This window comes from Chiloscyllium plagiosum, unplaced genomic scaffold, assembly GCF_037043375.1.
Source record: "Chiloscyllium plagiosum isolate Xiang-an unplaced genomic scaffold, Cpla_swu_hap1 HiC_scaffold_29, whole genome shotgun sequence".
Lineage (NCBI taxonomy): Eukaryota > Metazoa > Chordata > Chondrichthyes > Orectolobiformes > Hemiscylliidae > Chiloscyllium > Chiloscyllium plagiosum.
In genome coordinates this window covers 6,098,005-6,122,083 of record NW_028270167.1, presented here as the reverse complement: position 1 = coordinate 6,122,083, position 24,079 = coordinate 6,098,005, and the positions used below count along the sequence as shown (strand labels likewise).

The 24,079-nt window shown below is 46.3% G+C and overlaps 1 protein-coding gene across 23 annotated transcripts in view; it reads right to left on the bottom strand.

Annotated features, from left to right (window-relative positions):
* Positions 1 to 24,079, bottom strand: part of LOC122540584 (pleckstrin homology-like domain family B member 1) — a 413,532-nt gene that overhangs the window by 212,642 nt on the left and 176,811 nt on the right. Inside the window, exon 1 of one of the 23 annotated variants that reach the window (XM_043676481.2) lies at positions 13,568 to 13,882. The exons of the other annotated variants lie outside the window; for them this stretch is intronic. The gene's annotated coding sequence lies outside the window, so the exon portion shown is untranslated. Of the gene's footprint in view, positions 1 to 13,567; positions 13,883 to 24,079 lie in introns of those variants that run through there. 23 annotated transcript variants of the gene reach the window in all.

Below are 24,079 nucleotides of genomic sequence, written 5' to 3'. Positions count from 1 at the left end.
CAGAGACAGTCAGACTGTGTACTGTCTAGTCCTTCTACAGACACAGAGACAGTCAGACTGTGTACTGTCCAGTCCTTCTACAGACACAGAGACAGTCAGACTGTGTACTGTCCAGTCCCTGTCTAATCTGAATATTTTATGCGAGGGCAGATAAAGAATTAAATAAACGGTAAGTTGGATCTGGTCAAACTGAAAGTTTCAGGGATATACTAACATAAAGTAATTCCTCATTATTTACATCCGTGCTGTCCATCTGGTCGAACCCTGTGTTTATGTTTCACATGTGCATCCTCCATCCTATTCCACTTCACCCTATCCACCAGTCCTTCCATGGTTTTATCCCTCTTGTATTTATTAACACCCATTTAAACACATCGATGCTATTACCTCAACTATTGCCTGTGTGAGCAAGTTCCATAAACTCTATGGAGCGGTTTCTCCTGAATTCCTGTTTGTGAGGCGAGGTTACACTCGGAGGTCACAGCCAGCAAATACTTTCCTTCTTATCCAATCCCTCTGTATAAATAACACAGTCTGAGGGATCCAGTCATTTCACGGCTGTAAGTGGAATCTTGCTGTGCACAAATGGTTAGCAGCTTTAAACGTGTCCTGACACCTCGAGGTAGGCCTTGCCCATGAAGTTATCTGCACTTTTTAAAGGGGCAAGGAGATTAAGTCAATTTTTCTGCTGCTTTTCTAATGAAAGGCTTGTTTGTGAACACTGCAGGAATGGTCTTTCAATCAGACAAGGCTTATTTTGTGACTGTTGTGGCCTAGTTCAGAGTTGAGGTGATGCAGGGTAATGGTGATGGTGGGGGTGGTGGTCGGGATGGGGAGAGATAATAGGGAGAGAGCTGAAGATCAAAGTTTGGAATCATCTGTGTCTAGGTTTGACTTCCTCAAAGATCCAGTTAACCTCAGATTAATCAAAGTTGAGCTCCTGTGCACTAACCAGAAACATGCTTTCAGCTGATGTGAACGGTCCAGTTGCTTTTGATAATTCTGCAACAGCGCCTTGCTTGGCAGGCTGTTAGATTAATGCAGGAATCCTTCAGAGAATCTGCACACTTGACCTCATTCTCATCTCCATTTCATCACATCATCCAGACACGTCTCACTGGGACAGACCAAAAAAAAACTCGCTACAGACAGGAAGAGCATGTATTTATCTGGTTCCTGTTACAACTTTCAGGGTGTTTTATTTGAAGGGTGTTACAATACCTTGAGATCATGAAAGTTGCTATAACAATGCAAGATTTTTCTTTATTTCTTTCCGTTGGGAATTGTTGTAACCTAAATTCTTGTCTTTCACTGGCTTCTGGGCTCCTTACGTTTCCTCTTCATCTTCAAGGCATGAATCAAATTATTTATAAGCAGCTATAATACCTTATAAACAGTTTGCCAAACTTCAAAGATGTTAATCTGGATCACGGTCAATAGGAAACGTTCAAGAATGGCTCGAGGTGTTTAAAAAGCGTGCTCCTGTTGCTTGACAACCATAGGCTAAAGAAATGCCACAAGTCATCATCACAAATTATATTTACCAGTGGTCTTCTAGTTCTTCACCCTACATAAACTTTAGCTCATTAAAATCTCTACTGCTCATACCCTATCCTGCTTGCAGGATCTCTGACCAACACTAAATTCCAACAACAAAATTCCTAAAATTTTTCATTCCTGAGCTGAAATACCTCCACAGCCTCGCCCTCTCTCCGTCTCACAATCTCCCAAACTCTCTGTTCCTCTGCTCTCCAATAAGCATTCTTCACTCTCTTCATCCCATCATCAGTTCACCCAACTCCTCACACAAAAGGTCACATCATGATAATATTCCTAGACGTCTGACGGGGCCACCACTTATTGCTTACAGCTGCTGAAACCTTCATCCTTACCTTTGTGATCTCCGGACTCGACTACTCCAATATACACCTGGCTAGCCGTTCACCTTGCACCCGGCTTCAGCTTATCCAAAACTCTTCTATCCATAACCGAGCCCACAACAAGTCATGGTCTCCTATCACCTCTCTGCTCACTGTTAACGCCCAGCCCAGCAACAAACTTTGGGGCAGCATGGTGGCTGTGGGTTAGCACTGCTGCCTCACAGCGCCAGGGACCCAGATTCAATTCCAGCCTCGGGCGACTGTCTGTGTGGAGTTTGCACTTTCTCCCCGTGTCTGCGTGGGTTTCCTCCGGGTGCTCCCGTTTCCTCTCACAATCCAAAGATGTGCAGGTTATGTGAATTGGCCATGCTAAATTGCCCGTAGTGTTCAGGGGTGTATGTGTAAGTTAGGAGGAAAACGTAAAGTAATAGGGGAATGAGTTTGGGTGGGATACACTTCAGAGGGTTGGTGTGGACTTGCTGGGCTGAAGGGCCTGTTTCCACTCTGTAGGAAACTTCATTCTAATTCTCCATGTTCTCACAACCTTCCCTTCTCTGCAATCTCCTGCAGTACTACAAATCTCTGTGCTGTGTTTTTGGCCTTGTATCCAAATTTCACCACTCCTCCTCCTCCTCCTTGTGATCATGCCTTCAGCTACTCAGGGATGAAGGAAATCTGATTACTGCTTCAAGGAGCTTGGGTCACAAAAGGACTGAACAAGGCATTTATTTATTCCCTACAAGCTATAGAAAGATGTAGGGGAGGGCAGACAGTCACTTGAGCTTTCCTCCTTCAGTCTCTGTTCTGATATGACATCATTGTGACCATGCTACTGAGCATGTCTGTAAGGAACTATGGTTAAACCATAGATATAAATAGCCCTTTACTTTATAGGTGCCTGGATCTCAGTTCGAGAATTTCCTCCCTAAACCTCTCCATCTCAAATCTCTTCCATTATGATACTACCATTTTATCTCAGAATTTGATCACTTTATCTGAATACACCTTCTTCTGTAGCTTTGAGTCAAATCGAGCACGTTCCTTGGAAGCTTCCAAAAATACTCTTGTGATAATGACTCGACAATCCATCTATAGTAACATTTGTTGAACAAGGGTACTTAAGAAAATGCTTCTTTGAAACAGAATGGTTGAATTTTCTCCACTGAGCGGGGGCCTGGCCTATCTGAAAGATGACATCCCCTGAAGTGCAGCCCTCCCTCAGCACTGTCCTGGGGGCCTTGATCACATTCTCCAGTCTCTGAATTGACACTTGAAACTACCACCTCTGATTCAGCAGTAAACGTGCTACCCACAAGACTGATGTGAGAGTCATACCTGGTACAAATTGAGAACTGGGTTCCCTGTATTATAACACCAGAGACATTTCACAGGCCATTTGTCAGCTATAAATACCTTGGGTTGGCCTGAACTAGTGAAAAGTACAAAAAATATAAGGTGCTACATTTTCTTTTAAATACCATCTCATTTTCAGTCTGGAAAATGAGGGTTATTCTTTTAAAACTATTTCAGAATGTCAAGAATTAAACATTATAGATCTACAAGAAGACAATGTATTTGACTCATGAACCACTCCCCCCTCCTCCACCCTCCCTCCCCCAACCAAGGAACTTGGCTCCCTCACTGAAATGTAAAATCCCACACTGAAAACCAAACCCTATTGCTGTTTCCATCAGCATCAGAGCATCATTTTGAGGTGGAGTGTGTTACCAAGGAGACTGGTTGAGATACTTCGGAAAATGGAGACATTTAAAAATACCAGGAGTACCCCATTCGGCCCTTTGACACCACTCAAACTGATCGTCCAGCTCAGTCACCTGTTCCTGCTTTCTCCCACACATCCTTTGATCCCTTTATATGTCTAGCTCCTTCTGGAAAACATTCAATGTTTTGTTTTGCTGCCTCACAGCGCCAGAGACCCGGGTTCAATTCCCGACTCAGGCGACTGACTGTGTGGAGTTTGCACATTCTCCCCGTGTCTGCGTGGGTTTCCTCCGGGTGCTTGGGTTTCCTCCCACAGTCCAAAGATGTGCAGGTCAGGTGAATTGGCCATACTAAATTGCCCGTAGTGTTAGGTAAGGGGTAAATGTAGGGGTATGGGTGGGTTGCGCTTCGGCGGGTCGGTGTGGACTTGTTGGGCCGAAGGGCCTGTTTCCACACTGTAATGTAATCTAATTTAATCATTTTCTGTGGCAGAGAATTCCACAGGCCCCCCACTCTCTGGGGGAAGACATTTCTCCTCATCCCAGTCCTAAATGTATCCTTAAATTGTGACCCCTGGTCCTGCACAATTTTGTTCAATGACCTCTATAATGTTTCTTCCTTTGTATCAGTTTTATTCCGGGAGACAGCCATATAATCCTAGCAATCCAACATGATGGGAATCAGGTACAAAGATACCTCAGTGGGGATGGCAGGGGCTGATGGGCAGACAGCAGACTCTGGAGGACAAGCACGAGCTACAGGGAGGAGACACACAAGTTGATATTGGAGAAGAATGCGGTCATCTTATACGAAGAGCTTTCTTCATTAATTACTGAAGGAGATGTATTCGACCATGCCCACTGAACCCGGAGGACTTGACGATAACTGAGTGATGACGTTGACTAAACAATATGGGAGGCTGATAAAGTAACTCACCAAGGCTTCTTTATCAGCACCTTTAGAACCCGTGGGACCTTTACCATCTCGGAGGACGAGGGCAGCAGATACATGAAAATACCGCCACCTACAAGTTCCCCCCCCAAACCACTCGCCAGCCTGAATTGGAAATATACTGCTGTTCCTGCAGTGTCGCTGAGTCAAAAATCCTGGAATTCCCTCCCTGAGGAGATGGTGGGCGTTCCCACACCCCCAACAGCTGCAGCTGCTCATGAAAGCAGTTCATCGCCAGGAGATTAACAAAGAGCAGTAAATGCCGGCCCAGCTAATAACACGCACATTGTATGAACAAATAAATAAATAAATATAAAACAGAGAGCATCCAAATTCTGCTGTATTTAGTGACTCACAGCAAGTTCCATTTCAACTGTCACCCTGGCAGTGCTCACTAGACAGCACAGTGGCTCAGTGTTTAATACAACTGCCTCACAGTGCCAGGGACCTAGGTCCAATTCAACCCTTGGGTGACTGTCTAGTGAAGTTTGCACATTGTCCCTGCATCTGCATGGGTTTCCTCCAGGTACTCTGGTTCACTCTTGCAGTCCAAAAATGTGCAGGTTCAGTAAAGGGCCCCTTCTCACACTGTAAGGATCCTATGATCACTGACCTATGTTGGCTCCTGGTCTAACAGGCCTCAATTTTAAAATTCCTCCATGGCCTTGCTTCCTCTAATCGTACAACTTGGGGGATATATCGGTGCTCCTCTAATGCCAGCCTTTTGTCCATCTCCCTCAACACACAACACTGGCAGCCATGCTTTCAGGTGCCAAGGCACTAGCTCAGGATTGTTTCCTTCAATCTCCGTGCCCCCATTACAATCTGAACACGAACCTCTTTTATCAAGATTTGTCATCAGTGACGATGGTCCCTTTCCCAATGAATCAGGACACACCCCAAACATAACAGGAAGCTGCTGGTGCTCATGTCGAATGCATCTCAGGACTAGGGTCTCTTGTGGTGCAGTGGTAGTGAATCGACCTCTGGACCAGGTGTGTAATAACATAACTCCATAGGTGTGTAATGACATAACTTTGAACAGGCTGATTAGAAATATCTAAACCGTGGGACAAGCTCACCCCCATTTCAGGGAAGTGATTAGGAAAAGGAAGCAGACTGGAGTTTGCATTGATCTGTGAAATGCAAATAAACAGTTTGGGGAAGACAGCTGGTTTCCTCCTTCAGTAACCAGATGACTAGCAATTTGACAACTTGTCATAATACTTTGTAATGTGGTTTGGTGTCCAATTTCATACGGATGGAGCACCTCAAAGGTGCTATCTAAATACATGTTGCTGTTGATAAACACAGCTTCCAGGGAACACCAACACCAACACCCACCAACAACAAACTAGTTTTAGGTTCTACAGAAATTCAAAACTGAATAATAAAGACATAATTTGAAAGAATATTATAAACCCAACTTCTGATCATTTACAAGTTACAACTTACTCTCCAATGTCAACAGGTGTGAAGCTTGAAAAGCACATCTGGGGGATGCTGTCTGACCTGCTGAGCTTTTCCAGCTCCACATCCACTGACTCTGGCTTCCAGCATCTGCAGACCTCCCTGTTTCCCATTTCCTCTCCAATGTAACGTGGATCTGACTAGCTGTCTCATTGCTGCATCGTACAGCACCTACTTAGATTCACTGGCTTTGCCCGAATGCTTGTGTAAAATGATATTAATCAACATTGGTTCTCACTGAACCACAGAAAGCACTGAAACGCTCGGGATTCAGTGACAGGTTCCATCATACTGTCAGAGTTACTGCCATTAATCTCGGAACTTTCACCCTCTGAGTCCATAGCGGGTTAAGAGAGAGATCCCCAAACAGATCGTATATCTGCTGCATGTCAATAGATTTCTAGATTTACTGCTGGCTGAATTGGTAACACATTATTTGTTCTGACATTATTCATTCTGAATGATAATGCTGATAACTCCTTTCAGCCCCTCCAACGTGTCAATATTTACAAGGGAGCCCCTGGAATGCCAGTGAGACAAGGACAAGAACATCAAAGATGGTCCTGGAAGTTGGATGTACATTGTCTACTTAAGACCCTGGGTATCAATTGGCCTCGCAACAACACGAACAACGAAGGGTTGGACAGGACTGATCAGAGATGGATACAGGACACTGCGACAGAGAGACAATGGAGACTGGTGGGTGACTCACTTCAGCTCCTGGACATCTCCCAGTAACTCAAGCACTGAGCAGGTACAAAACAGAAATCAATAGGTTTCTGGTGACTAAAGACATTAAGGGATATTGAGATAGTGCAGGAAAGTGTCACTGAGGAGATAATTATCTATCTCAATGACCTGAATGACCATGTCCTGTTGCTATGTTCTACCACAACTCTCTGGGGTAGAAAATTCCCAAGATTCCCCACCTACTAAGTGAAGATATGGTGACTCAGTGGATAGCACTGCTGCCTCACAGTAATGGGGACCAGAGTTTGATCCCAGTCTCGGGTGACTGTGTGGAGTTTCGACATTCTCCCCGTGCCCATATGATTTCTGCCAGGTGCTCTGGTATCTTCCCACAATCCAAGGATGTGCAGATTAGGCTGGATTGGCCATGGGAAATTACCCACAGTATCCAGGGATGTGCAGAACGATTAATGTAAGAACAAACAATGCTTACCAACTCAGCCAGCAGTAAATCTAGATATATGCAGCGATATATGATCTGCTTGGGGATCTCTCTCTGATCCCGTTATGGACTCTAGGGTGACAGTCCCAGGATTAATGGCAGTGTCTCTGACAGTGTGATTGAACCTGTCACTGAATTTCTAGTGTTTCTGTGGTTCAGTGAGAACCCATGATGATTAATAGATTAGCCATGGGAAATACAGAATTACAGGGAGAGTGTAGGGGTCTGGGTGGGGTGCTCTGTGATGGGTAAAATGGCCTCTTTCTGCATCATAAAGATTCTTCCATATAACATTCTATTCTATATAAGAAACAATGTGGCCTGCAGTGAAAGATATTGTGATGGATCAGGCCTGGGGGTGGAGTCTTGTTGCCTATTATCCAGTAGTGGACCAGAGGAACAGACTCTCACACTAATTCGATGAGGCCCCAATTCCCTGGGATGGGAGAGTGTGGGTTTGGAGTCACTATGGGTCTGTTAACATTTATATGGGTGTCTCCAGGTGGGACCATTGGAACACACCCTGAGTAATGAAGTATTCCAGTTCATGTCTGCTGTGTGAGGTAAGATTGGCTGAGGCATAACAGGCAATATTAGTTGAATGGCCTGTACAGTGAGTTTATTTAAATGTATTAGCCCCTAAGGCATAGTATCTGTCAGGGAGTAGTTACACACCATAAAATAAAATCAACAAGCAAATCGATGTTGAGGAAAATCAATGTTTCAGTGTAGAAATCTCCAGACGAGGTTCTGTGATGTCTGTGAGTATATGAGGGCACGGAGAATGAGAAAAGTTAATTGGACCCTTTCAGACCTGTCCTATGGTTCAGATTAATACAAACGCTGTCACTCTCTCTTCCCCAGACACTGAGCCCAGTCACCCCTCAGGAATTCTGAACAGGAGGGAATCTCATCACAATAAGGCATAAATGATGCATCAGCGTTCCCCTGACTGTCCAGGACTCGGGTCGCAGTCTGAGGGGAACGAGTTAGGATGAGATGAACAGAGTTTTCTTCATGCTCAGGACGGTGAGTCTATGGAACTATCCATCTCAGGGAGCTGTAGATGTTCATTCACTGAATATGTTCAAGACTCTGACTTTTGTAGGGAACCATGAGATATGTGTGGATTGTGTAGCCAAGTGGGTTTGAGAAAGAAGATCGGTGGTGGTTATGTTAAATAGTACAGTACGTTCAAGGAGCTGAAAGCCAGACTCCAGTTGCTGTTCTCTATTTCCTGTTGAGTTCAGAGTCTGCCCCTTTTCTTCTTTGAACATCTCAGCTCATACTGCATTTAGCACATGGTGTTTAAATATTGTCCCATATATACTCTTACTGATACATCTTTCTTTAGGAGCTTCTCAATGCAGCTTTGTCAGAAATGTTCAGGATTTACAGTACCCAGAAACTAAAGAATCTGGGTGATTTCTGGGGCTCCTTTTTCTTTCTGTTTCAAAAGAAAAATCACAGCATGCAATGATATACTTGTGTTATTGAAATGTAAAAGTGTAACTGTTATCTAAATCACAGTTCTGGATTCTGGCTGTTTGAAGATCTCCGCTGTGTTTATTTACACGGATATCTACGACACATAGTCATCTCCAGACACAGCCTGTGCTTAAACTGCCACAGTGCAGAGAGCCTGGGTTACGTGATAACATCGAGATACTTGACTCATTTGTATGTTGAGCTTCTGAAAGGGATATCACCATAAGGAGCAGAAGTAGGCCATTCAGCCCATCGAGTCTACTCCACCATGCAATGGCTGATCTGATTGTCCTCAATTGTATTTTCCTGCTTTTTCCTCATTACCCTTGACTCCCTTACTCACTAAAACTCTATCCCAGTTATGAACACTTAACCCAGCCTTGGCAGTCCTCTGTGGTAAAGAATTCCCCTGAGAACTCAAAGAGATAAAGTCTGCCTTGAGTGATCCCTGACTTGGAGGGGATGCACTCTGGTCCTAGACGCTCCCAAAAAGGGAAAGAAATCTCTCGACATCTTCCACATCAGGTCCACGTAGAGTCCTGGATGTTTCAATAAGGTCACCTCCTATTCCCCTCACAAGCCATCACTACAGTATGATAAGATAACCATTGCCGGTCTCAGCTGTAGCAACTCTCCACAGTCTCCAAGCCACTCCAGGGGAGTTAGGCTGGCACATTCCTAAGCTTTGCACCAGCTTCCTGTTTGGGTCTTGGACTGACTTTGACTTGAGTTCTGAACATTGTGCTGACCAGATGCTTAGTGTTTTGTTTGATATTCAGTAACAGACAAGTCCCAAAGGAAGGAAGCTTTCTGGGGCTAATTGATTCGCTTGATCATATCTTGAATTACACCATTTGATGCTTCGCCCCTCTCTTATCTCCATTCGTGTCGCATAAACGTTGATTTTTTTTTTGATGATCTGACAGAGGCTGACTGCTCCCTCTCTCACACTGCATGAGTGATCCTGAGCAACCATTCATCTCTGAAGTGCACCATGACTTGCCCTTAGCCACACAGGCAGGGGTAGATTTAAATATAGAACATTACAGTGCAGTACAGGCCCTTCAGCCCTCGATGTTGCGCCGACCTGTAAAACCAATCTGAAACCTATCTAACCCACACTATTCCATTCTTGTCCATATGCCTATCCAATGACCTTAACATTGGCAAATCGACTAATGTTTTGAACTGGTGTGTACACACACATTTTCCAGGAAAAAGAAACACTTGATCAATCGAACCAAACTCTGGAGTGGTCATTTATGAAGTGGGGAGAGCATTAGTAAGGGCTTTAGTGAGGCCACATCTGGAGTACTATGCACAGCATTGGTCTTCTTATTTAAGGAAGGAGATAACTGTATTGGAAGCAGTTCAGAGACAAATAGCTGGAGTGGGTGGGTTATCTCATGAGTAATGGTCAGACAGATCAGGCTTGTATCTGCTGCAGTTTAGGGTGTAAGACGTGACTTGATTGAAACATATCAGATCCTGAGGGATCCTGAAAAGGGTGCATGTGCAGAGGATGTTTCCTGATAGAAGTATCTAGAGCTAGGGGTTACTGTTGAAAAGTATGGGCTCACCTACTTAAATTGTCTGCTTCTATAGCTCTCCATCTCTCTATTCTCCTTCCTTACGATGCTTCTTAATGTCGTTCTCTTTGACCAATGGCACCAGTTCCAATAACAGACCAGGAACCAAAGCTCTGCTCTTCCCTGCGCCATGGACTTCATTGAATCTCTGGATTATGACCTTCTTTTCAAACGTGCTCATGTAGAGCTGGATCTGTTCTGGACACCCACCCATGGTCAAACCTGACAGTCCGCGGTTACAGGGATGAATCCTGTACCCTCACTGTGCAGGGATCACTCACCAGACTCAATTTAGAAGAAGTGTGATTTGTACCATTTCATCACAAGCTCACCTCCCTTGAGAAACAGAAACCCTAATCAGACGGAATTTATGCACGGCTAAATCATTTCAACAGACTGAAGACCAACTAATTAACCTAGCAATAACCGGTCATCCCTTTTGAAGGTGTGTGTGTTTTCTTTTAAACAAGAAATTGTATTGAAAAGGTTTCAGCAGCAGTGTTGTGAAATGCCAGATGAGAGAACACATTTGTCATTTCAATCACTGTCTGGTCTGAAATAAACCAAAACACAAAGTGCTGGAGAAACTCAGCAGTTCTGGCAGCATCTGAGGAGAGAGAAACCAAGTTAACATGTTGGGTCCAGCAACGCTTTATCAATGCCTGGTCTCCCTGTCAGTGAATTGCTGCCGTGCATCTAGTAGATGGTGCACCCTGTGTTAATGCGCTGCTTGAAATTTGACAGTGTCTGAGGAGGTAATGGTAGACCAAAGATCAGTTTTGATGTTAAACACCCACACTTGGGGAAAGCAGTTCTCATTTCTAAGCCCTCCTCTGACCCAGTTCACCCACACTTGCCAGCTCCCCATGCATTTGCAGGAGTTCCACAGAGAAGCCTTTGAACGATCAGCTTGTTTTCCACAGCCCAGCCCTGACGAGAAGAAACAAGACAAGTCCAGTCTGGCTAAACAGCCCATTCTCACCCATCAGCAAAGTCATGGAAGACCTCATCAACAATGAAGGTGTCTAAAATGCTCTGCAGCAACTGGCCAAGTCTCTTTTAACAGAATCTTCCAAACCCACCACCTCAATCATCAAGGAGGACCAGGGGAGTGGATGTTATGGAAACACCATCATCTGCAAGTTGCCCCATTCTGACTTGGAAACATATCACCATCGCTTTGCTTTTGCTGGGTTGGAATCCTGGAAGTCTCTCACACATTGGGATGTTCCTATAGCCTTGAAGTGACTCAAAAACACAGCTCAGTACCACCTCCTGCAGGGCAACGAGGGTATAAGGACCTGACTGAAACACCCAAATCTGGTGACAGAATTTAAAAACCCCCTCCAGTCTGGATCTCAGGATGAGAAAAGGCTGAGCCTTTGTTGGAAATTAGGAGTTGGAATTTTTCTTCCTTTCACAGTGCAGTGGGTGGTGGGAAAAATTAGATTTAGCTCAAAGCACAATCATCAGGCTAGACAGATGTCCACTCAGTCTGGTTCTTCATGCTACCATGTGGACTGTGGACAGGTTACCCTCGCTGCACACCCCCCCCATTAAGAGGTGGGGACACACTGAACTAGCTGAAGTTTCCCTCAGTCAGAATTATGTCCACCTAAATTCACCGACCGACAGAAAACTCAGTCACTTTCTGAGTAAATCAGCAAAACTGCACAACTCCCACCAAACAGCCCTTGGTTACTGTTACAACATGTAGGAAAACAAAAAAACAGAGTTAGGCTCAATTTGAAGATTCTTTTACTCAAGGGCATCACATTAACAATCCCATGAGTAAAGGAAACCAGAACCGAAGGAACCACAAATTCCACTGATGGAGAGAATCAAACCAAAGCTTATGGATTAGACATGGAACGCCATCATCAAGAAATCTCACTCCGAGTAAATTCTGACATTTTCAGACATTGTTTCTGGGGTTAGTTAGCTCTGACGGCTGCTGTGTGAAATGCAGAGTATTGCCAACACTATCAATTCAGTTTTGTACCAGCTAAAACCACCACGATGGTCTCATCGGAGGCAGGATAGCCCTCAGGTTAAATCACCACCACCTGTCTCTCTCAGTCTCCCATGAGAGAGTGGGACTGTGGCACTTGGCTTGACACCTACATTTTTATTTTCATTTAAACATCATTTTTAAACTCTTGAAGATTAAAGAAATACAATAACTTGAACTTTTATATGCAGGTGGAATTTGATAAGGCTGACTCATTCAGCAGCCGTTTTTAACATCGGATTCTTTTGTTCATTGGTCTGGCTTCATGTTGATTGAACCCATCTTGGTCTGTTGGGCATCTGAGACTGTTTTTCCGTTTGATCTGTGATTGGGGCTCCTCATTGCTACCATTCATGCAGATTACATAGCTCAAAGCCTCAGAGAAACTCTCAGTATCATCATACTGGACAACGACACACAAAAAACAACTCCTTCGCACAACATCAGGAGTTTTAGCTCACATATTTAAATGTGTGCTTCCAATTAAACCTGTTGGACTATAACCTGGTGTTGTGAGGTTTTTAACTTTGTACACCCCAGTCCAACCCCGGCATCTCCAAATCATATTTAAATCAAGATCTGTCATATGAGGAATGTACAGACAGAGAGAGGGAGACAAAAAAGGAGGAAGGACAAAGACATACAGAGGGGGAAACAGTGCAAGTGACAAGGAGAAAGATGTGAGAGACAGAGGCTGGGGAGAGAAACAAAGATGGTTTAAATATCAGAGTAACAGTCCAAGGGAGATTGAGGCAGAGACAGAGAAAGAGTTACAGAGAGTAAAAGTGAGAAAATACAGAGAAAGAAACATGAAACATTGGTGCATGCACACACACCTTTACACAGAGATACAGACACACATATGCAAGATGAGACACACACCCAATTAAGTACACACACACACACACAAACATAAAGACTCTCAGAGATGCACACAGAAACCTAGACATACAGATGTCTGCATACAAAGAGTTAAACCCATTTAAACAGTCTCACAGCACAAGTATACTGACATACACACAAACACTACAAATGCAGGCAGGCACAGAGAAACACAAGGCAGACACAGTCAGGCATGCACAGAAACAAAGAGAGCAGTGAGAAGCTCACATTAAATAAAATGGAGACAGACACACAGACATATGTGGGGACAGGAGAGGCCACACAAACAAAGACAGTGAGACCCACACAAAGAGAAAGAGAAAAACACAAAGGAACAAAGAGGGGCGGACACAGGGACTTGTAAATCTATCAGAACACTCACCTTTCTCCTGGCTCCAATGGTAATGCTGACAGCACAGGCCACCCCTGCTCAAGTTAAACCCTCCGTTAACCTCAGTCCCAAAGAGGTCAGAGCTGTGCTTCTGAATTCAAATCCATCCCAGTATTTCTTTGGAATATTGCCTCGTCCTCCCCGCTCACTTTGCAGGATTGAGTGGTAAATGCTGAGAGGCACACCAACTTGTTCCAGACAGGAGTAATTTCAGTGACACAGCTTTTGTGACAGGATGAGATTGTGTGTGTGAGAGAGAGAGCTGGTTAAAGGGGAGGGGGAGGTGGCTGGTCGTGGTGAGGGAGCTGGGAATGAGGGGGAGGGGGAAGGAAATGTAATGGAAGCTGTAGCTGATTCTATTGGAGGGCTGTGCTTCCCAGTTCACAGAGCAGAGCGGCTAGCATTCCTCTCTGTTGGTATGAGCTAGGCAACGATCCAGTTTCATTGCCACTGACCTCACTGAAGATCTCCTCCCACTCTAAAAGCACTCCAGTTATCTCCCTCCTTCATCCTCACCCTACCGCAACACTATTTAAAAATAAACTGTTGCTCTTTAGACAAGAGCAAAAGGGAGACACGAACAGGCAGAGAGAGACTGACGGAGAGAGATACAGATATAGATAGAGAGAAACTTAGCCATAGATAGATAGAGAGAGAGAAAGAGGGACAAGCAGAAGAACGCAAGAACAACACAGAGAGAGTCATGAGCCAAAACACACACAGAGTGACAGAGTTCCTGGTATATACACACACACACACTGACACACACACACATACACACATACACACTCACACACACACATACACACACACTGACACACACACACATACACACACTCCCACATACACACACTCCCACATACACACACACATACATACATACACACCCACATACACACTCCCACACACACACATACACACTCCCACACACACATACACATATACACACACACATACACACACACACTCACACTCACACACACATACACACACACATTGACAAACTCACCCAGACGCACACTCACCCAGACACACACTCACACACACACACATACACACACTCACACACATGCACACACACACAAACATACACACACTCTCTCACACAGACATATAATCACAGACACACACACTCTCAAACAGACAGACAGACACACACTCTCTCACACACACAGACACACACACAGACATACACAGACACACAGACACACACAGATATTCAAAGAATTCATAAGAAACTGCCTCACTCCCAGAGATATTCATAGACAGACTAAGAGACACAGAGAGACAGAAGTAGTTTGGGATTATGGTCGGTGTGGACTAGTTGGACTGAAGTGTGTTTCCATGCTGTACGACTCCAGGAGAGATATGACCAACTGAGCAATACAGTAGCAATACAGAGACATGCACAGAGGCAGATACATAAAAGACTGAAGAAGATACAGATCAAGAGATACACAGAGACTGAGAAGGACCCACACACAGGATAGGTATACAGGTACAGAGACACAAACACACAGATAGAGAGAGCCACGCAGACTTCTCAATGCACAGAGACATAAATGGAGATGTGCAAAAAGAGGCAGGGCCCAGACAGAGAGAGACAGACACAGAGAAAATGTACAATGAGGGAAACTCCTTTAGATACTTTCCCAAAATTGGAAGAATGCTGTTAACTGCCTGTAGAATTAATGATACAACAAAAGGATGTTTCCAGGGTAACCTGTCCTCTGACTAGACACACACAGATATGCTATTTTGTGGTGAGCCACGCAACTGGAAGGTAATAATTTGTCGAGGAGTAACCTGATTACTCACTCGTGAGGGAAGCTTCCTTCGAGACATCATCAGAGGAATCGACTGTTTCTACAGACTCTGTGAACCCAGAGGATGTGACAGAGTCACTGAAGCAGCTACAGGCTGCGAGTTTCAGAAACTGGAAATATTGTGACAATAACGTGGATATTTCCCCTTCACTGGGGGATGGAGGGATTGGTTTTTTTTCTCTCTCATTTCCCAAGCCTAACCTCATGCCGATGGTCATTCTTCCAATGACAGACCAGGCGGTGAGCCGCATACACAAGTGACATTCTGAGGAAGGATCATTCAGTTTCTCTCTCCACACATGCTGAGTTTCTCCAGCAACGAACATGGATAGCAGTGAGCTGAGGGATGCGTAGGTTAAGTTATTATATTGTACATTAGGATTAAACCTCGGCATAACATCGTGGGCCAAAGGGCCTGTTCTGTGCTGTACTTTTCTATGCTCGAATTTCTGTCTTTGGTTCACAACCCATGAGCTTCCAGACTACAAACCACCGTCAGTGTCACTCAGCTAGTAGCAAACAGAGAACCAAGAGGAGGCCATTCAGCCCTTCCAGTCTGTTCCACTGGTCAATGCAATCATTGTTTACCTCCTTCCTAACTCCCTCTACCCGGGTTGGCTTCTGTAACCTGAACATCTTTCCTCATCAACACTCCATCAATTTTCAGATTTTCCCATTTCAACCAAAAGCATTTTTCTTGGAGAGGAGAAAGGTTCTCCCATTTCAACATGACCTGACATTACCTCTGAGGGGCTGACCTTTGTCTGGTTAAGGGTTTTTTTTTTTGCCTTTTAGCCCTGGACCATCCCATCAGCGTCAAATGATTTACCGAGGGACAAACAGAAGTTGCTGGAAAAGCTCAGCAGGTCTAGCAGCATCTGTGAAGAGAAATCAGAGTTAATGCTGACCAGACCCGAAACGCTAACTCTGATTTCTCTCCAGAGATGCTGCCAGATCTGCTGAGCTTTTCCAGCAACTTCTGTTTCTGTCTCTGATTTACAGCAACTGCAATTCTTTGGGTTTAGATTGACTGAGGGATCAATTTCACCAGCAGCTGCAATCCAAAAGGCAGCCTGTCAGTGGCAGCACTGAGCCATTGAGTCTGCAGGAATTGGGAGTGGGAGTGGGATTGGGACTGGGGATTGGGACTGGGGAGTGGGAGTGAGAAGTGGGGACTGGGGAGTGGGAGTGAGAAGTGGGGACTGGGAGTGGGATTGGGTTTGGGATTCGGAGTGGTATTGGGAGGGGGATTGAGATTGGGACTGGGAGTGGGGATTGGGATTGGGACTGGGAGTGGGCAGTGGGCAGTGGGAGTGGGAGTGGGATTGGAGAATGGGGAGTGGGAATGGGAGTGGGCAGTGGGAGTGGGGAGTGGGAGTGGGTGTGGGGAGTGAGAGTGGGGGTGGGGAGTGAGAGTGGGAATGGGGAGTGGGAGTGGGGAATGAGGAGTGGGAGTGGGGAATGGGGAATGGGGAGTGGCAGTGGGAATGGGGAGTGGGGAGTGGTGAGTGGGAGTGGGGAATGGGAGTGGGGAATGGGAGTGGGGAATGGGGAGTGGGGAGTGGGGAGTGGGGAGTGGGGAGTGGGGAGTGGGAGTGGGGAATGGGGAGTGGGGAGTGGGAGTAGGGAGTGGGAATGGGGAGTAGGGAATGGGGAGTGGGAGTGGGTGTGGGGAGTGGCAGTGGGAATGGGGAGTGGGGAGTGGGGAATGGGGAGTGGGAGTGGGAACGGGAAGTGGGATTGGGAGTAGGATTGGGACTGGGACTGGGACTGGGACTGGGGAGTGGGGAGTGGGATTGGGGAATGGGGTGTGGGAATGGGAGTGGGGAGTGGAAGTGGGTGTGGGGAGTGGGTAGTGGGGAATGGGGAGTGGGGAATGGGGAGTGGGAGTGGGAACAGGGAGTGGGATTGGGAGTAGGTTTGGGATTGGGATTGGGACTGGGACTGGGACTGGGGAGTGGAATTGGGGAATGGGGAGTGGGAATGTGAGTGGGGAGTGGAAGTGGGTGTGGGGAGTGGGAGTGGGTGTGGGGAGTGGGAGTGGGTGTGGGGAGTGGGAGTGGGAGTGGGGAGTGGGAGTGGGAGTGGGTGTGGTGAGTGGGAGTGGGAGTGGGAGTGGGAGTAGGGAGTGGGAATGGGATTGGGAGAGGGAATGTAAGTGGGAGTGGAGAGTGGGAGTGGGAATGGAGATTGGGTGTGGGGTGTGGGGAGTGGGGAGTGGGAGTGGGAATGGGGAGTGGGTGTGGGGAGTGGAAGTGGGAATGGGGAGTGGGATTGGGACTGGGAGTAGGAGTGGGAGTGGGGAGTGGGAACGGGATTCGGAGAGGAGGTGGGGCTGCAGCAAAACATGGAATTCTGCCCCTCCCCTGTTTAGGGGAGCAACAAGTTTAGGGCTTAAGCACCTCTCCCCAACCCCAACACATCAGGCCTCTCCCCAACCCCCACACACCAGGTCTCTTCCCAACCCCCTGCTCACCAGGCCTCTCCCCAACCCCCCACACACCAGGCCTCTCCCCAACCCCCCCCCCACACACACACCAGGCCTCTCCCCAGCCCCACACACACACACCAGGCCTCTCCCCAGCCCCCCACACACCAGGCCTCTCCCCAGCCCCACACACACCAGGCCTCTCCCCAACACCCACTCACAGACTGCTCCCACACAGTGCCCATTGTCAGTCACTAATAGCCCCATTAGCACCCAAACATTTCCCCAGACTGACCTTTAACTGCTCCTTAATCTGTCCAATTGGTTTTCTCTTCATTGGGCTCTATCTCCATCTATTGTTTACTCCCCTACCTTATCTTCTGTATAAAAAACATCCTTTTCCCAGCTACCATCAGCTCTTAGGAAGGGTCACTGGACCTGAAACGTTAACTCTGGTTTCTCTTCACAGATGCTGCCAGACTTGCTGAGATTTTCCAGCAATTTCTGTTTTGTTTCAGATTTCCAGCATCCGCAGTTCCTTCAGGTTTTCACTTTATAAAACCATCTGCCTGGTCATTGCTGCTTGTGGGATCATCCTGTGCACAGTTTGGCCACCCTGTTTCCTACATTACAACAACAACCAATATTGGCTGTAAAGACGTTGTGAAGGCTGCTACACAAATGTAAGTTAGTTTTGTCCTTTCACTGCTGTGGGGGCTGTCCTTATCTGGACACCCTGTTGGAAAATGATCTGCTCAGTGCAGGCTGGGAGAGAAAATTCTACCACCGGTCAAAACAAGTCCTTGAAATAGTAATCTCTGATTAATTATTTACACTAATGCCCTTAAGCATTATGAAAGAATTGGTAGTTTAGTTGTCACTTAGAACCCATTTAAAATGGTGACAATGTCTCCTTGCAGGATCCCTACAGTGTGGGTGCAGGACATTCAGCCCATCGAGTCCACACTGACCCTCTGAAAAGCCAATGCATCTAACCTACATAGACACAAGGAAGCTTTGCAAAGTTCACACAGATAGTCACCAGAGACTGGAATCGAACCTGGGTCCCTGGTGCTGCAAGACAGCAGTGCTGATCATTATATCACCCTCCGGGACAGGGTTTGGTGCATGTCGATGACACACAGGGTTCTGAGGCAGGCCTCTGTGTCTCTTACTCGCTGTTCACTCTAAGGGAGCTCACCTGTTGGTTGCTGAGATGAGAAACTTCTGTTGAGTTTTGAGGTCATGTTCGGGGGGGTGGGATGAATGGCCTAATTCTGTGCCTATACCACCCTGACAATGAAGGGAGGAGCCAAAATGAAACAGCAGCTCTGGGGAGGATTGAACATCCTTCAGTGAGGAAGATACAGAGCGATGCCCCAGCTCGGGGGGGGGGGGGGAATGGACTGACTTCAAAGTGCTTGATCCTTTAGGAACATAGGGACTGCAGTTGGAGCTGTGCTGATTGGAGTTTACAAGAATGAGCGGCAGCCTTGATTAAAACATAAAATTCTCCAGGGACTTGGCAGGGCAGAGAATCTCGGAGCAGAGGAGACATTCTCAGAGTGAGGGGGTCACACATTGACCACAGAGATGAGGAACGTCTTCACTCCGAGGGGAGTAAATCTTATGGATTTCATTACCACAGAGGCTGGATCGTTAAGTATATTCAAGGCTGAGAATAGAGAGATTTTTAATCAATAAGGGGAACAGCGATTATGGGGAAAAGGCAGGAAAATGCGATTGAGGATCAGCTGATCAGCTATGATCTCGAGAGTCATACAGCACGGAAACAGACCCGTCGGTGCAAGTTTCCCTAACTAACCTAGTCCCATTTGCCAGTGTTCGGTCCATATCCCTCTGAACCTTTCCTTTTCATGTACCTATCAAAATGTCTTTTAAATGTTGGATCTGTACCTGCATCTACCACTTCCTCTGACAGGTCATTCCATGTACAAACCGCCCCCGTGTGAAAAAGTTGCCCCTCATTTCGGAGTAGTCTCGATGGGCTGAATGGCCTACGCCTGCTCCCACATCTTAAAGTCTTATGGATTCAGCCATTCAGCCCATTTACTACAATCATGGCTGACCATCGGGCTCAATGCCTTTTAACCACATTATTCCAAAATTCTTTATGCCATTCACATAAGAAATATCAAATTCTCTTTGTCTCTCTCTCCTCCTTAAATGGTGGGGACCATTCAAGATTAAAAACAGTGCAATCATTGAATTTTACAGTTAAAAAGGCCATTCTGTCCCTTATTCTCGTACCAAGTCTCTATAAGAACTTCTAGGAGAAAGTGAGGACTGCAGATGCTGGAAATCAGAGCTGGAAATGTGTTGCTGGAAAAGCGCAGCAGGTCAGGCAGTATCCAAGGAGCAGGAGAATCGACGTTTCGGGCATGAGCCCTTCTTCAGGAGTTCTATAAGAACTCTCCAGCTTAATCCCATTACTCAAACCTGGCCTGTCGTCAGTAAAATTGTTTCTAATATTTGGCTCCATCCCTTTTAAAAACATTTATAGATTGTAGAAAAAGGATCAAGGAGGAAAGGCAAGTAAAAAGATTTGAGGGAGAGGATATCTTCCTGATTTGCCAACTTTGGAACGAATGAAAGGAGGATCAAAGGAGGAATGGAACTTGCAATAACCAAGCACCCTACATGATCTCAGGGGATCCTAGGTTCTCTATAGCCCACCGTTGAAGTGTGGTGACTGTGCAATGCACACAGAAAGCTCCTGAAATCAGTCATCGTGGCAAATTATCAGACAACCTGTTGTCAATGCTGCTTGAGGGATAAATATTATCTGGGATACCAGGGAGAACATCCTTGCTCTTCTTCCAACTAGTGTCGTGGAGGGCACACACCCCCTGGAGGGCACACAGGGCACTGGTGAAAAACACCACCTCTGGCAGTGCAGCATTCCCTCAGTACTGCACTGGAGTGTCAGCCCGGACATCTCTGCTCAAGTCCTGAAGTGGGACAACTTGAAAACACAACATCTGGGAAGAGACAGTGTGATCCGCATTGAGCAAGAGAATTATGGGTCGAGCACATCACCATTTCTGGTGTGCCTTGGCCAAGGTGGACTCTGTATCCCCAGCACCAGGCCCAATGAATGATCTAACCCTCCGACCCTCAAGTCAACCAAAGGCCAATCGGGTGGAGAAATAGCTTGCAATTATTTAGCCCCTTTACCCCAAAGCGAAACATACGAGAAGTTGCTGAACAAACGTTGACCTTCCCATCTATCCACGCCACCCTCCCCTCCGACCCCCACCTGCATCTACCTATTGCCTTCTCAGCTATCTACCCTCAACCCCTACCCCAAGGTCTTATTTATCTCTCAGCCCCCATCCCCCCCAACATTCCTGATGAAGGGCTTATGCCCAAAACGTCGACTCTTCTGCTCCTCGGATGCTGCCTGACCTGCTGTGCTTTTCCAGCACCACACTCTTTGACCCAAGTCACAACAGTAGATTTTCAAAGTGGCCAACAGCTGAATTAAAGAGGTCAGTCTGGCTTGAGGACAGACAGCTGGAAAGGTTCAGGAATTTCACAGCTTCAGCTGAGAAGGAGAATGAGGAGAAATGTCTCCATCCAGAGAGTGGGGAGCCTGTGGAATTCTCTACCACGGAAAGTGGTTAAGTACAAAAGATTGAATGTTTTCAAGAAAGGGTTAGATATATTCCTTCTGGCCAAAAGGGATCAAAGGGTCTGGGGAAAAAGCAGGAACAGGGGACTGAGTTGAATGGTCAGTTGTGATCCGATTGAGTGGGAGAGCAGGCTCAAAGGGCCAAATGGCCTACTCCTGTTCCTATTTTCAATGTTTTGACGGTCAGCAATGGAACAATTAATAATTAACCTTAGCAAGAGAGCAAGGAATTGAAGGATGGTATGTGTTCAGTGGGGTTTCAGTACAACAAGTAAACACACAACAAAGCACCTGCTTAAGCCACCTGAATGTTAACATGGTCGGAGTGATTCGGTAAGCTGTGTTCACCTGGTTACTGTTAACGTATGGAGGGACCCACAGGCTTCAATCTGCTCTGGAACTCTGCACAGAGCATTGAGACTTAGGACAGTTTTTAATGCAAAGCTTCATCTGTGAAAAGACACATCATTTTAGAAATAACAGACTTCAAAAGAGCCTCTTTAATTTAAAACTGACAGGTTACCTCCCTTTGCGGCTGTCTCTGGGTTTCTGTCTGTTCCAGTCATGAACACGCTCCCTAAACCACTCCCATCCTCAGCATTGCCTCTCTCCTCTCTCCTCGAATAGTGTCTGCAGAACATCCTTTTGGCCTTCTGTCACCTCTTACTGCTGCTCACTCACTGACAAACAGATGTAGAAGTAGACCATTCAGCCCAACTGGTCCATGCTAGTGTTTCTAATGCTCACAAAGCCAACCCCAGGTTATCCCATCCTATCATTACTGCTTTCTCCCTCATGAGCCTCCTCTCAAATGTACCTCCACTGTATGTCTCAACCATCCTGTGGGATCACGCTCCACATTCTCAGCACTCAGTGAGGTTTCTATGTGATTCCGTATCGGATTTCTAGGTGACTTGCTCATTCTTATATTCCCTTGTTTTGCTCTCAATGTTAGTGAACATAGCTGTCCTGCATCCACTCCATCATCATTTTAAAATCCTCCACCAAAAACCACACCCCCGGCTACCCCACCCCAACCCAGCACCCCCTTTGCTGCAAGAATATTTTCCCAAAACACCTCTGACCTTGCAGGTGAGACGGGGTGAAGGTTTCAATGGGGAGTGGAGACTTAATTCTCATCTCCTTGTGACTTCTGCCCCCACCCCCCACCTCCAGCTCCAGAGTTTTTGGAATTGACAAAGATCAGCTTTAACTGCGGACTGGGTGCAGTAGATCCAAGCCCTCAGCTGCCCAGAGTATTTTTACTTTTTGTGAAAATGACTGCCTCCATTTCATTATAAGTTTGGATTAAACAGAAGATAACGAGGGATCTGCAATTCGCCAAAATAGCATGTGCATGAGCAACCTCAAATTATCAAGGGTTCAACCCACAACTGTCCTGCCCATTATATTTTAATAACACATTTTATTTATGGCTCCAAACATCATTCATGAGTGACCTATCTGCTGCCACAAGTCTCCACAAGACAGCTTTTGCTGGAATCTCCCTTGTCCCAGCCACATCCTGTGACATGGTAAACATCCTTCCTTCCAGCTTCCTTCCCTACTTGTCTCCTGAAGGGGCTAATCCTCCTGACAGTGCAGCCCCACAAACACCCAATCACACAGTTGTAGACAGACACAGAATCTGGCCAATCAGCCCAACTGGCCTATGCTAATATTTATGCTCCTCAGGCACTCCCCCAACCACCATCAGTGAATCTCACCAGCAATCCATTCCTTTCTCCCTCATGTTCATCCATTTCAAAAATACCTGCGCCTCCCCTTCCCTCTGGAAGTGACTTCCACATTCCCACTACTCTCACAATTTCTTTTAAGTTCCTGATTGGATCTGTTGGTGTCTGTCTTGTACTGATGGCCTCCAGTTTTTCTCTTTCCCACAAGTAAGAACACTCTCTCTGAATCCACTCTGGTAAAACACCCCAGCATGACGAAGGCCTCTGAAACCGGAGCCACCTTTGTCACTGCTTCCTGACAGGTCAAACATGGCATTCCGTATCATCCTGGGAAATCCCTGCATCCTGCCCACGGGTCACAGAGCCATACAGCATGGAAACAGACCTCTCGGTCCATCTCATACATGCCAACCAAGTTTCGCCAAACTAAACCAGAGGGGTGGCACGGTGGCTCGTACTGGGCACCAGGGACTGGGGTTCAATCCCTGCTTTGGGTGACTGTCAGTGTGGAATTTGCACGTTCTCTCTGTGACTGTGTGGGGTTTCTTTCAGTTGCTCCAGTTTCCTCCCACAGCCAAGATGTGCAGGTTAGGGTGGATCGGCCATGTTTAAAAATTGTCCATAGTGTTTAGTGATGTGCAGCCTAGATGGATTAGCCATGGGAAATACAAGGTGGGTGGTGGAATGCTTTTTGGAGGTTTGCTGTGGACTCAATGGGCAAATTAGCCTGCTTACACGCTGTAGGGATTCTATGATTATAAACTAGTCCCACTTGCCTTCAGTTGGCCTGTACCTCTTGGGATGGCACGGTGGGTCAGTGGTTAGCACTGCTGCCTCACAGCACCAAGAGCCTAGGTTCAAATCCAGCCTTGGGTGACTGTCTGTGTGGTTTACACA